The sequence below is a fragment of the Suricata suricatta genome, chromosome 10 (genome assembly GCF_006229205.1).
Source record: "Suricata suricatta isolate VVHF042 chromosome 10, meerkat_22Aug2017_6uvM2_HiC, whole genome shotgun sequence".
Lineage (NCBI taxonomy): Eukaryota > Metazoa > Chordata > Mammalia > Carnivora > Herpestidae > Suricata > Suricata suricatta.
Genome location: NC_043709.1, coordinates 63,469,536 through 63,483,851, shown reverse-complemented (window position 1 = coordinate 63,483,851; position 14,316 = coordinate 63,469,536). Strand labels below are relative to the sequence as shown.

The window sequence follows — 14,316 nt, the reverse complement described above, 5'->3', positions numbered from 1 at the left end:
ACCCCCCGAGCTTCCTGACACTTCTAGCACTTATTTGCACTTCCTCCTTCACATCTCCACTGCCTTTTCACCTGGCTAAGCTTAAGAGTTTGCCTGTTTCAGGGGCACCTGGGTGGCTCAGTCGGTTGAGTGTCTGACTTAGGCTCAGGTCATGATCTCATGGTTCACGGCATTGAGCTCTGTGCTGACAATTCAGAGCCTGGAGCCTGCATAAGATTCTCTCTCTCTCTCACTCTCTCGCTCTCTCTCTCAAAAATAAATAAATAAACTTAAAAGAGAGAGCGAGAGAGTGAGAGATTTGCCCGTTTCAGGAAGGTCTCCAAGGCCTAAAGCAGTGCGTTTGCTAGAAGCTCCCCTAGTACCCTGCCCCCCACACCTTTCATACATGTCACTTCATTTGTACATCTTCCTGATTCTTCTAGTTACCAGGTATATGGCCTTTCACAAGTCATCTGTGCCTTTGCTCACTCGTCTATAAATGGAAATCATAATAGTACCTACTTAGAGTTGTTTAGATGAATAAATGAAATATCATGTAAGGCACCTAGCATAGTGCCTGGTACACAGCAAGTGCTCAGGAAATATTCCTTATCTTCCCTACTCCACTATAAACTCCCAGAGAACAAGAAATTGTACTCTTCTAATTTACTTCCGTATTCTCTTGCTTTTTCAGCTCTAACAGGCATCTGAGTGAACAGAAGTGAGTTCAGTGGTTGGTGGTAGCCATGAGGGTTGGTGACTCTGCCCTCCTACGCCTCCCTCCACCCAAGGCACCACCACCATTTCCCCTACCCCCTCACCCCCCCCCCCCCGCCACCTCCCGTTCCACTCAAGCACGTGCACCAGCCCAGTGAAAAAAAGGCACAGAAAAGGTGAGGTGCGGGGGCGGGGAGGGAGGAGGTCTTAAGCCCCTTTCTTCCCAAACTATAGCTCTCTGGTTAGGGAGGCAACTGGGGCTGCACCTGTTAACGGGAAAAGCGTGAAAGCTGGGGCCAGCAAGCATGGGTTTGATTCCCGGCTCGGCCACTTACTAGAGGCTAAATCTGGGCTTCGTTATTTAATCTCCTGCTTCCTAAGTCTCACTCGCCGGGTGGTTCTGCGGTGCCAGCGAGGTAATGGCTGTAAAAGGGCCTCTGCCTCCTAACGCGCCGTCGGGAGGACGCGTGAGCACAGGGACGCGCCGCCCTCGCAGCCCGACGAGTAGGGCGATCACCTGAGCCCGCTCCCCCACCCCCACCCCGCCGCCCGCCCCGCCGCCTCGCGCGGGGAGCCGCTAATGGGATTTATGCTAATGGCGAGGACTCGGGTGACCGCCGGAGCGCGCCCGCGCCCCGCCGCACCCGCTCCCCACCTCTCCAGGGCCCGGCCGCCTGCCCAGAAGTCGCGACAGAGCTACTGTCACCGTGGGTCCCCAAGCGGTGGGAGAGGCCTGACAGGCGGAGGGGAGACCCGGTCCCTGGCTTCGGCACGTCTAATCACACTCCGGCACGTCTAATCACACTCGGGTGTTCGTCTTCATCCTTCTGCTTCGTCCAGGTTTCTGCCTCTCTCGGCTCCTTCTTCTTTGATCTCCATCTCTAGAGGTCCCACTCCCTACCTCCATTCGAGAATTATTGTTCTGTCAATTAAACCGTGATGTTTTGAGCACTTCTGCGTTCCAGGCAGAGTTCTAAGCAAGGAGGTGGAGTGCAGTGGAGTATAAAGAGGGCAGAGTGCAGAGGTGGGGATTGTGTTCTGGAGTTCATGGAGAGCCAGCCCCACTTCTGGCTGAGGATCAGGAAAGTCTGCCTGGAAGAAGAGGCATTTGAGCTGAGCTTTGAAGGATGCACACGATCCCAACCAGGGAAGGGAGTAGGAAGTAAAGTAGTCAGGAAGTGTTCAGAGAAAATGGAGAAGCTGATCCAGTGTGGCTGAAGATCGAGGATCTTGATTGGTGAGGAAGGGTAAAAAGGGAAAGAACTTTGACATCACAGTGTGAGGGACCTTGAATACCATGCCAAATAAGCACAATTTGATTCTCCAGGCACTAGTGAGCCATTGAAGGTTTCTGAGCAAATGACAGGCCTTACTTCTTGCTGTTTCTCTAAAAGAAGCAGCAAAGCATAGTGGAAAATGGGTGAGCTCTGGCATGATACTGGCCCTGGTTCAAAGACTACTTCCATCACTTATGATTTATGTGATGGGCAACTTGACATCTCTGTGCCTCTATTTCGCTATCAAGTGGGGGTGGGGGTGGGGATGAGAATGATAGTGTAAAGGGCTGTTGAAAGGATTCAATGAACAGTGTTTGCAAAACTCTCAGCACATCCTGGCACATACTTAGAGCTCCATAGGTATCAGTTAGTATTATTTTGTATCTCCCTGTCTTCCTCTCTGGACATCTCATCAAAACAAAACGAAAACAAATCTTCCCAAGTCCATGGTTTCCCTGCTTCGTGCCTAGGAATCACCCTCTCACAATGAATCAAGTGTTGAACTAAATCAGACTATAATAGAACCAAGGCCCCTTAGGAAACACACCACTGCTTCTTCCAAGCATCCGGGAAACTTGCTTGGGGGTGGGGGGGACGTAGTTATTGTACTGAACTTGACTTCCACCAGATTCCAGTTTCTTTAGAAACAGAGACCACAGCTTATTCAATCCTACTTTGTCCCATCTCTGACAACATGTCTGACCTTCAGACATGTGCATTAGCATCTCTTCCAGAGTTATGTTAAAACAGATTGCTGGGTCCCATCATTAGAATTTCAGATTCAGTGAGTCTTTGGTGGGGCCTGAGAATTTGCATTTCTATCACATTTCCAGATGATGCTATTGCTACTGATTTGGGGACCACACTTTGAGAATCACTGCTCTGTAATAGCTATTGAATGGGAGAGGAAAGTAACTGGTTCTTTAATAAGACCAGAGACTTATGTAAATCATAGCAATACCAATTCTACTAACTGTTAACCTTAAAAGTCAAAGCAAGAGCTGGTTCTCAGACTTCAAGTCAAAGCTGGGTCCTCTCCCTCTCCAATGTTAAATGAGAATAATGGAACCTACTTCACAGCATTGATCTGATGATTATTAAAAAGGGAATTATAGGGGTGCCTGGGTGACTCAGTTGGTTAAGTGTCCGACTCTTGATTTAGGCTAGGGCCATCATCTCATGGTTCATGAGTTTGAGCCCTGCATTCAGCTCCACACTCACAGTGCAGAGCCTGCTTGGGATTCTCTATCTCCCTCTATCTCTCTGCCCCCCCTTGCTCATACTCTCTCTCTCTCTTGCTCTCTCTCGCTCTCTCTCACTCTCTTTCTCTCTCTCTCTCTCACACATACACACACACACACACACACACACACACACTCTTCTCTCTCTCTTTCTCTCAAAATAAATAAACTTAAAAAATAAAGGAAATTATAGATGCAAAGTTCCCTTCCCCAATCACTTTATTTACCCAGAACTTCCACACACATTTCATTAGATCTTCCCCAAAATCCTGTGGGGTAAGAGAGGCATATCCCCGTATGAGGGAGATATTCAACTACTAGTTCCCTCCCATTTCACAGATGAAAAAGCTGAGTCTCAGAGAAGTTAAATGCCTTGTCTAGAGTCTGTGCAGCTTAGGTAAATAGAGGAAAGGCTCAAAGCAGACCAGGCTGCTCCTCCCCATTTTACCCTCTGTTTGTTCTTCTGCCACCTCCTTCCCTTGGGTCCCATTTGTAGCTCCTCTCAGTATATGTTACCTGAATCTAACTGGTAAGAAGACAGGGTAGGGGCTCTCTGCACCTCTTGGAGATGGTCCTGTTCTCTCGCTTCCCTCTCTGCCTGCAACTTCCTCCCTATGTAGGCCCCTGTACTGACACTGTGTGCGGCAAATATCTATGCTGAATTCAAATTCCAGTGCAAACTCCTCACAAGCTATGTGAATTTAAACAGATCTCTTCCTTTTAGCTTGTCTCATCATCTATGACATGAAGAGTGGTTTCAATCTGTGGTTCCCAAACTGTAGAAGCCCTAGAGTGGTCACAGGAGATTCAGCCTCTGGCTCCATGAAGACTCTGAGGACCCTGTATATCTGGAACTGTGTAATTGCTGGGGGAAGAATAAAATACAAATGGGTTTTAATGATTCAATCCAGAATTCAATCATTATATATCTTCTCAACCAACAGATATTAAAAATATGACTGTTGGGTGCCTGGCTGGCTCAGTCTGTAAAGCATGCGATTCTTGATCTCGGAGTTGTGAGTTTGAGCCCCACATGGGGCATAGAGTTTACTTTTAAAAAGTGCAATGTTGGCATGTCAGGATCATGGAAAATTTTTTTGGAATTTGGTCTAAATATCCTCTGAAGGCCCTTCCAGCTACCATACTACACAGCTGCACTGGAGATTAGGCTTTAGACCACCAGGAGGCGCTGCAGCCCCAAATGATGTGGAAACTGAGGCCTATGGGCCAGAGGACTGTTCCAAACTAGGACAGGATGGGACCAAGTTTCCAGTCCTGAGTCTATAGACCACACTGAGACCTGTTACACATAAGGTTCTGTAAGAGAGATATATCTCCACAGTTGTGGGAGGAAAGGGACCCAGAGGGTACAGTGACCTGTGTCTCAGGTCACTCAGCACTGTGCATACACCTCTGGTAGGAAGTCGTAATTCCCATCTGGTTTGACCTTGAGCTGCAGCTCCTAGCCTCCCACATAGAATGGTCCTCACATTCCACCTCAGCTATCCTCAGGCAACGGGAACGACTGACGGAAGAAAAGGAACAAAACAAGGCCCAGATGGCCATCCTGCATGGCCTTGGCACACATATCAGGAATGCAGGGACTGATGCAGACCTGGGGAGGCAGGAAAGCCTTTCTGAAGGTGGAGTTGGGGACAATCAGAGAGGAGCAGGAAGGTCAGTTCAGGCAGGATGTTCTGTATAAAAGGGGAATAATTATTACTTGACAATAGGAGGCAGCAGCTCACGGCCAAAGGGGAGGACAGGAGAGGCCAGCAGTCTATCTCCACTTTCTTACCACCCCCACCCCACCCTGACCCTGCTGAACCCAGAGCAGAGCTATGACTCAACTCAGCCCCTCAAGTCAGGAATTTCTCCCTGGCAAGGGCCAGAGAAACTTAAGGAAGGAAATGGGCTCCCACACACAACCCCCAGAGGCTGAGACTGTCATACTCAGACTGTTAGGATCCGGAAGACTTTCCAACTCAACCTGAAGGTACACACAGACAGAGGGGTGCTCACCATGATGGGACACAGAGACTGCACCACCCAGGATGAGCTCTCTCTCTCTTTCTCTCAGGCTTGATCTTAGCAGAACAAGTGAAGAAGGAGGTGCCTGGGTGGCTCAGTCCATTAAGTGTCCCATCACTTGATTTCAGCACAGGTTATGATCTCATGGTTTGTGAGTTCAAGCCTGCTTGGGATTCTCTGTCTTTCCCTCTCTCTCTTCCCCTCCCCCACTTGTACTCTCTGTCTCTCTCTAAATAAATAAACTTAAAAAGAAAAAGAACAAATGAAGAATGACTCAGAGCCTCCAGCCCTGTTGGGCCAGAGTACTAGACCCTCACCCCTCAATGCCTCACTCTTGCTCTAGATGGGCCACCCCTTTCTCCTCCCTGGCCAAGCTCTACTTGTCTGCTGTTCCTCTCTTATATACCCCTGCTGGCTCTAAGCAGCAAATGCCTTTCCACAACCCCTGTGCCCTACATGCCCCCCTGCCCCATTTGCTTGGGCCTGGGTACCAGCCTTGAGCCCCAGGCTGAGTGTCTCCCAAGCCTTTGTCCTTCTGTCCTCCCAGACCACTGGCCCTTCCAGGGTACCTTTCTGAGACTTGCTGAACCCAAGTGTTCATCTAAGCAGAGAATACCAGAAGGAGAGGCACCCGGAAAGGGCATTCATATTGGCAGGGCTTCTCTGGGCAGCAGATTGGACAGCAGGACAGGTGGAGAAGCCAGCCACTCAGGAAAGGGTGGGCACACCCTGCCTTCCCCCATCTCAACAGGACCACCTCCCAAGCTTAGAATTTTGGCCGCAACACACATGTGCACCTATATATACATATACACACACCAGGCCTATCTGCTCTGCAGGAATCTGCTTCCCTAGGGCCCCAAGGGCCTGTTTCCTCATTGCCCCACCAAGCCTTTCCCATCTGGTTTCACAGGGGAACCATCAGTCATGGGTTTGCCCCAGAGATCTCCCAATTTTCAAGTCTTACAACCTTCTAAGGCAAGGCCATACCAAATCTGGGATCATTGCAGCTGCCCCATTTACAGCCTAGCCCCTGCACCTCCCTCCTACCTCAGTGCTTCCCTCCCACCTCTGTGAAGCCTTCAAGGCTGGGAGGGAGGTCAGAATGGAGCCCATCTTGGCAAAATGAGAAAAGATTAGAGCAATACATTTGCTGTCAATGGCAATAAGGCTGCCTGAACAGGGGAAGAGGAATATTTGATTTCGGGCTCTCCAGGGGTCTTGGCGGAGGAACACTGGCAGCCTGCAGCCTCGGGCTTGATGGAGTGGGGAGGGCTGGTCCCAGCCCCAGCCAACTAAGGACCCTGGAGTCCCAGCCCTCCCATCTCCTTATCGACCCCATCCTCCGCAGTCACCCGCAGGGTTGCAGCTCCACCCCCAACCCTCCCTTCATTTCTCCCTTCCCACTGCCAAACTTGTGTTTCCCTGCAGCAATTTTTCTACCCGGTGCAGGGTGATGGAGCAGGAAGAATACTGCTCTAGGGGCTAGAGAGGAGGCCAGGGTTTTAACCCTCCTGCTGTGTCTAAGTCCAGGGACTCCATGCAAGTCACTGAGCATCTCTGAGCCTGGGGTGGTGTGGATTGGGGGACAACATAGCATTTGGCATCCTGAGATCAGCTAGGCCATTCACCACTTCAGTGGTCTTGATATCATCACTTCACCTCTCTGAGCTCCCATCCCTGTCTATAAAATGGGGATACAGCAAATAATAAGGCCTATCTGTGTCCTAGAGTCGTGGCCAGTGTCAGCAAAGCCTTGGATAAGAAAGCTGTAAACAAGTGTGACATAGCATTGTCTTGTTTCATGGGGATTTGCAATATGTTCCCTGGCTGAAGGATGGGCCCAAGCTTCATCCAGAAGCTCGAGAGTTCTTTCCAGCCCTAGGATCTTGGCTCTGAGTACCACTCTCCCCAGTGAGTAGAAGGAACAGTTTCTCTGGAAAATGCAGATGGTGCTTTTTCTGTTTTTTTGTTTTGTTTTGTTTTGTTTTTTGTCAAACAGACCTAAACTGAGGAGTTAACTCTCCTGGACCAATCCTGAAGAACATTCTAGAGACAGAGGTTATTTTAGAAGCAACTGGTCAATAGTATCTCTTTCCAACCTCCTACCCTCATGTGTACAGGGAATGGTGTCCCTTGAGTTGTGCAATGGATGCAAATGAGGCAGCTTCTGCCCAGCCCTCGGGCAAATGGACAAGGTCCTAGACAGGGGAGGACACAGAGAGCCTAGAGGATGGAGTTCACATTCACTTCCAGGCTGCCTGGAAACACCTGCAGTGTTTTCCATATGCTTTCTGGTCTCTACAACAGCCTGAGAATGAGGTATATCCAACATGATGCTGGATAACTTGCCCATTGTCGTAGGCTTCAAGGAACTATTACTCCAGCTGAACCACCGGACTTGGGGCTGCCTCCTGTTGGAGCAGAAAGTTCAAGGCTTCAGTCCCAGTCCAGGCTCCCTTGGCTGAGATGGGAACCTGAGTTGATCTTTAAGCAGATTGTACTACTCAACAAAGGAGCACAGAGAGTGCTTTGGAAAGTGTAGAGCCCTTCACAAATGCATTATACTTTCACGTGCTTCTTTTCTGGTTCCCACTTCATTTCCCACTGCCCACCCTGCATGGTCCTCCCCTCTGGCCAGATCTCCTCACTTTATTTTCCATCTGATACATCAGGCTTATTCATGTCTTCCCCTCCCCCCTCTGCCTATCCAGATCTCACCCATCCTTTGAGGTCTCCATGAAGTCTTGCTACCATATGGTGGCAATAAGGATAGATTTTCTTGACTTACTAATTCACTTTTTATGAATGTGTCCTGATCCCACAAGAGAGTCCTTAAATGATGCTCTGAGGGCCTAGACTATGTCTCCTACCTCTTTGTAACCTTGGGACCTGCATAGAATCTGGTACATACTGGGTGTTAGGAAAATATTTATAGCTGGAGGTTATGATTGTGGTGGTGGTACTCATGATAGAATCCACATTTGAAGTAGAGATGGAGATGGTGGTCACAGCTCTGGTAGCTGTAATGGTAGGTATGGTGGTGAGTTGGAGAGCATGGTGGTGTTGGTGGTGTTGGTGGTGATGGTGGTAACGCTGATGATACGAGTTTAAAGATGGCAGTAGTGATGGGGATAATGATGGGGATGGCAATAATAACAGTTGTGGTGATAGTGGCCGTGTTAATTACCTATAGCTGCATAACAAATTACTCCCAAAACCTAATGCTTCAAAACAACACACATTTATTATCTCATAGTTTCTACAGGTCAGGAGTCTGGGAATGGTTTAGCTAGATGCCTCTGGCTTGTTTTCTCATAAGACTACAACCAGGGTGTCAGCAAGGGCTACAATCTCATCTGTAGTCTCTACTGGAGGAAGATCTGCTTCCAGACTCACACATGTGATTGTTGACAGGATTCAGTTCCTCACGGGCTCTTGGACCTTGCTGGGTGTTGGCCTGAGGCCTCCCTCAGATTTTTGTCACATGGGCTCCTCCATACAGTAGCTGGCAACATGGCAGCTGGCTTTCCTTGATGCAAGTGAGAGAATACCCAGGACAGAAGCTATAGTCTCTTTGTAACCTAATCTAGAAGTGACATCCTAGCACCTCTGCTGAATTCTATTTACTAGAAGTGAGTCATTAAATACAGCCCGGAATTCAACATTTTTGAGTACAGCTGACACACAATGTTACATTAGTTTCAGGTGTACAACAGTGAATCAACTTCTCTATGTGTTACGCTGTGCTCACCACAAGTGTAGCTGCCATCTGTCACCATGCAGTACTATTACAATATCATTAACTATATTGCCTACGCTGTGCCCTTTATTCCCATGACTTAGTCATTCCATAACTGGAAGCCTGTATCTCCCAGTCCCCTTCACCTGTTTTGTCCATTCCCTTGCCCCTCCTTTCTGGCAACCATCAGTTCTCTGCATTTATAGGTCTGATTCTGCATTTATTTCATTTATTCATTTGTTTTAGATTCCATATATGGGTGAAGTCATGTATTTATCTTTCTTAGTCTGAATTATTTCACTTAGCATAATACCCTCTATGTCCATCCATAGCAAATGGCATATCGCATCCTTTTTTAAGACTACATAATATTCATTATATCTATATGTAATATAGACATCACATCTTCTTTTACATATATATATCACATCTTCTTTATCCATTTGTCTTTTGAATGCCACTTAGGTTGCTGCTTCCATATGTTGGCTATTATAAGTGATGATGCAGTGAACATGGGGTGAATATACCTTTTCAAATTAGTGCTTTTGTTTTCTTTGGGTAAATACCCCATAGTGCAACTACTGGGTCATGGGGTAGTTCTATTTTTAACTTTTGGAGGAATCTCCATATTATTTTCCATAGTGATTGCACCACCTTGCATTCCCACCAACTGTGCACAAGGGTTCCTTTTCCCCCACATCCTCACCAACACAAATACAGCCCATACTTGACAAGTTAGGATTATACAAGGGCATGAACGCTGGGAGGTAGTGACCACTGGGAGTCACCTTAGAGGCTGTTTACTACAATGGCTATGGTGATGATGAGGTGGTGGAGGAGGAAAGATGGAGAGTACGACTGCATCAGGGATGGGAGGGTATTGGAGAGTGAAAGTACTGGTGTCCATATTAGAGTTGGGAAATTGTTCCCCCAAATTAGATATGGGCAGAGGAGTACAGCTGACTGGAGCCAGATATGCAATACCCACTCTCCTCCACCACACTCCAGACCCATCCCAGGGCCAGGCCCATATCTATTCCCCTAGAGTGCTCCCTCCCCATTGCTTTCTTTGCCGATCACCCCCACCCTAGGCTGATGTTCTCCTTTAGGCAATTAATGAGATAAGTAATGGCCAAATGGAGAGCAATTACCACCAGCAATCAAAGAAAAGAAGAAGGAAGTGATCAGAGGCCCAAGGGAGACAGAGAGGTGCTGTCAGTTTGGAGCTGGGCTGTGGTTCTTGCAAGTTGGATAAAGCCATCCACCAGATCCTATACTGAGTCTCATGTCCTTGGTCTCCAGCTCCACATTCCCATAGGAAATAGCCCACCACCACCATCCCTTTATCTTCCCTCTCTCAATTCTTCACAAAGGCTTTAAGCTAGAGCTTCACTAAGCCCAGAGCCACCCATCCTCTCCAGTCCCCCTGCCTCTAGCTCCTTCCTCTGATCTCTCCCTACTTCTGACTACCTGCCTTTTCTTAAAATCCCCCCAATATTTCCCCTGTCCTTTAATAAGTACAGAAGGGGCTCATCTTTTCTGATGTCTCATGCCTTCCATGGCCATCTCTAAGCCCCCTAATCCTACCCCAATGCCAAGGCTTTTAGGTCTGGTAAGCCAAAATAAAGCCTATTATCTGGAAAAGTCTCTTTAAGCAGCCAGGTAATACTGGGTGCCGTGGAGCCAAGTTCTCTTGCAGTAGAATCATCAGGTTGAGTGACAGGGGTAAAATAGATTGAGAGTGAGGAGACCAGGATTCTAATCCCAGATTTGTCACTCACTAATCATGCCACTTCTGTTCAATATTTAATGGAGGTAATTGAAGGTGGAGGGTGGATCAGATGACCTCTAAAAACCCTGCCAGTTCTGAAGTTCCCTGATTCTAATTCCCATGAGAAGAGTGGAAGTTGAGTAGAGGATGATAACCAGGCTAGAAGGCCAAGGATTACATGGCTGACAGAATAGTGTCTGCTTGCAAAGGATAGTGAAACCTGGTCATAGTAAGGGATCTTCACTCTACACTGTAGGGCCCAGGGCCGCCCCAACCTTCCTTTCCTGTATCTGTCCAGGGCCCCCTCCCCCAGATGCATGGCCTTAGAATTGCCAGCTTCCCCATCTGGCCCTTCATCAGCATGTCCAGACAGTCCCCATCTGCTGCTTCTGTCTCTAAGACATCAGTCACTTCTTTTGTTTCCTTTCTCCTCCCCCCCCTACACACCCATACTGTCCCCACCCTAATTCAGCCTTTACCTCTTCTCTCCTGGACCTCTGGAGTGAACGGCTCTGGGCCACGCCCCCCATGCATCGGTCTCAATTCATCACAGCACTCCTGGACCTCTGGAAAACACACACCTGACTCTCCTCATGCCTCCCACCCCATTAGTCTGCATGACACCTCTCTCTCCTGGTTCTCTTTGACCAATCTTTTTTTGCTTCTCTTTCTCTTTCAGCCTCCTTTCCTCCCATCCTCCCGCCCTCCCATCCTGTTGTTCATCCCTTAAATTTAGGTGAACTCCCTAAGGCTTTGTCCTTGGCCATCTCATAATGGTAACATAATAACAAAAGCAAAAACAACTAGGATTTAGTGGTTCGTGTAGGCCACAAAGGACCTTCACATGTATTTTTATTTGATTCCATAAGGTAAACTATTCTCTCCCATTTAATAGAAGTCAATTTTGCCTTCATGGAGTCTCTAAAAACCATCCTTTCCTTTTGATTTCCATTGCCACTACTTTAATTCAAGACTTTAACGCCTCATCTTAGACCCTTGCTTCAACGCCCCAGCCGACAATAGTGTAGGTCTTAGCGGCCGATGAGAAGGGAAGGATGTAGTTCCAGTTAACCAATTGACCAAGGGCTTTAGACTTAGCTGAACCAGACCAGGCCCTGCTCAGAACACAGTGGGCTGTACAATAAAGATAAGGCACTCAGAAATAGAATCATTCTGGAGAAAAGATTAGGGTCACGCACAAAAATTCAGAATCTGTGATTGGTCTGAGCATAAAGAGGACAGTTCCTGATGAAATAGGTGAAGGGCTGCATAGTGAAGTCCAGGAGAATCTCTCTGGAAGCCCCACCCTGCCAGGACATTTTGTGCCTGGGCCCAGATCAACTGCAGGCAACACCGTTGACCCCCTCAGCCTGCTGGAGCGAGTAAACCTTGACTCTTTAGTTTAAGTCAGGAAAATCCTACATCAGGGAGAAAAAAGAATAAGCATACAGAAAATAATACTAGAAATATTCAACAAAGAAATTTAAATTCATGATATTGTTTTCATAATGGGCTTTTGGGGGCAATCATGGTAGTATTGTTTGTTTTGTCTGCTTTTAAAGATGTTGAAAGTTTTTAAGAAAACCTGCTTTATGAAGTGTTTAATTGATTTCATTTACAATCAGTGTTTAAATATTTGGAGACATATAATTTGCCAAATTCATAAGTTTTTGATTTATTGGTTGTATAAGTAGCATGAGAATATTTAGGGGAGGGTAGCTTATGTGGCTCAGTCGGTTAAGCGTCTGACTCCAGCTCAGGTCATGATCTCACGGTTCAGTTCATGAGTTCAAGTCTCATATTAGTCTCTCTGCTATCAGCACAGAGTCTGCTTCAGATCCTCTGTCCCCCTCTCTTGCTGCCCCCCATCTCAAAAATAAATAAACATTCTTAAAAGAATATTTAGGGGAATTTTAATAATTGAATAAAGACTAAGAAATTGGACATCAAAGTAGAAAAAATAAGGAGTATTACCCTCTATACCCCAAAGTGCCTGAGACATTAAAGAATTTATCATCCTAAACTTCCCATCTGTGATTTCTATGGTCTTCAATTAATTCCCATTCTTCTGCCAAGACCTCTGTGACCCCATTTTCGCACCGATAAAATGGGATAATATTATTACCTACTCAGAGGGTAGCTGTAAGGACTAATTGAGAGAATTCCTTCCATAACACTTAGAATAATCCCCACCATACAACAGCTCAGTAATGTTGTCTATCTTTTTCCTCCCCAATATCACGTTGATTCTGCTCAAAACCCTATGATTGCTCCCCAGTGACCCCAAACAAATGCAAGCTCCTCCACACATCAAGAACCTTCGTGTTCTCACCTCTGCCTGCTTCCCAGCCTTGGTCCTCACTACTCCCCCTCACCCACCAAAGTTACCATCTTTTTGCTTTGCTCTTGTCCTCATCGTCATTTCTTCCATTTCTTCCTCCTCCTAAAATGCCTTGCCTCCTTCTTATACCATTATGGCTATCCAAAGTCCTACCCACCCTTCAAAACCCATCTCAAATGCTACATCCTCCAGGACAGTTTCCTGGTCATCTTCAGCTCTCTCCCTCCTTGGAGCACTTTATTAGCAATTCTTTCCTGGCAAGCATCACATTCTGTCATGCGTCACAGTCAATTGCTTATGTGTCTGGTCATCCCAGTTAGGCCATACCTTCCTCAAAGATATGACTGACTTCTAAATGATCATGGGGAACACATGGTGGCCTTACCCAGGTCCTGGTATGTAATAGGTGCTCAGTTAACAGGTGTTAGATTCTTCTAGCTCTGGGTGGCTGTTTCATCTAAGCAGAAGCAACAGAGATCTCCAGACTCCCCAAGCCAGTGTCCCCACCCTCACTGGCCTACATAGATCATAGAGCACAGGAAACTAAAGGAGCCAACTGTCTGTGTGTACCAGGACCCACAGGGCAGATGGAAAAATGGCTGAGCCAAATTCCAGGAGCATGTGGAGCTATATCTGCTCAGCTTATTATCATTCTCCCAGACATTCAACCCCTCAGTCAAGATTTTTTTCGGACTCTTCTGCGCCAGGCCCTGTGTGAGGTATGGCAGATGCCAGTGCTGGTGCCACTTCCCTAAGTGTGCCTAGAACTCCTGTGTGTATGCATATATGTGCCCACATGTGCACCCCACATGCCCGAGTCTCTTCTCCTGAGAGCCGAGCAGTCTGTAAGCCCAGGCTGAGAGGGCTGCCTTTTACCCTGTTTCCAAACAACTCCCTTTTCTGCGCCAGCGCCCTGCTTCTCCCTTCTGTTTGCCCCTCGCCTCCTCCTCCCTCTGTTGGGGCTGCCGCTGATGATGAAATTTGGCTTGCAACACCCTCTTCCTCCCTTCCCTACAGGCCTGGGAGAGGATTAAGCCGCTGGAGTCTGAAATCGGAAAGATCCCAGCTTCTGCTCCCCAGCACCTCCCCACGCCCCCTCCTCCTCCCCGCCCATGCAAAACCAGAAAATTAATCTCCCCTTCTGCCTGTGATATGGCGGGCTGCATTACAAGCTGGGCGTCGAGATAAAGCGGGGAGCCGTGGGACAGCGGCCCAGC

General features: G+C 47.6%; 1 long non-coding RNA gene across 1 annotated transcript; it reads left to right on the top strand.

Annotated features, from left to right (window-relative positions):
• The first annotated feature begins 806 nt into the window (after positions 1 to 806).
• Positions 807 to 4,120, top strand: LOC115305574. Its single transcript, XR_003914856.1, has 2 exons — positions 807 to 872; positions 3,939 to 4,120. It is a non-coding gene; the product is annotated as an uncharacterized LOC115305574 (long non-coding RNA).
• The last annotated feature ends 10,196 nt before the right edge of the window (positions 4,121 to 14,316 follow it).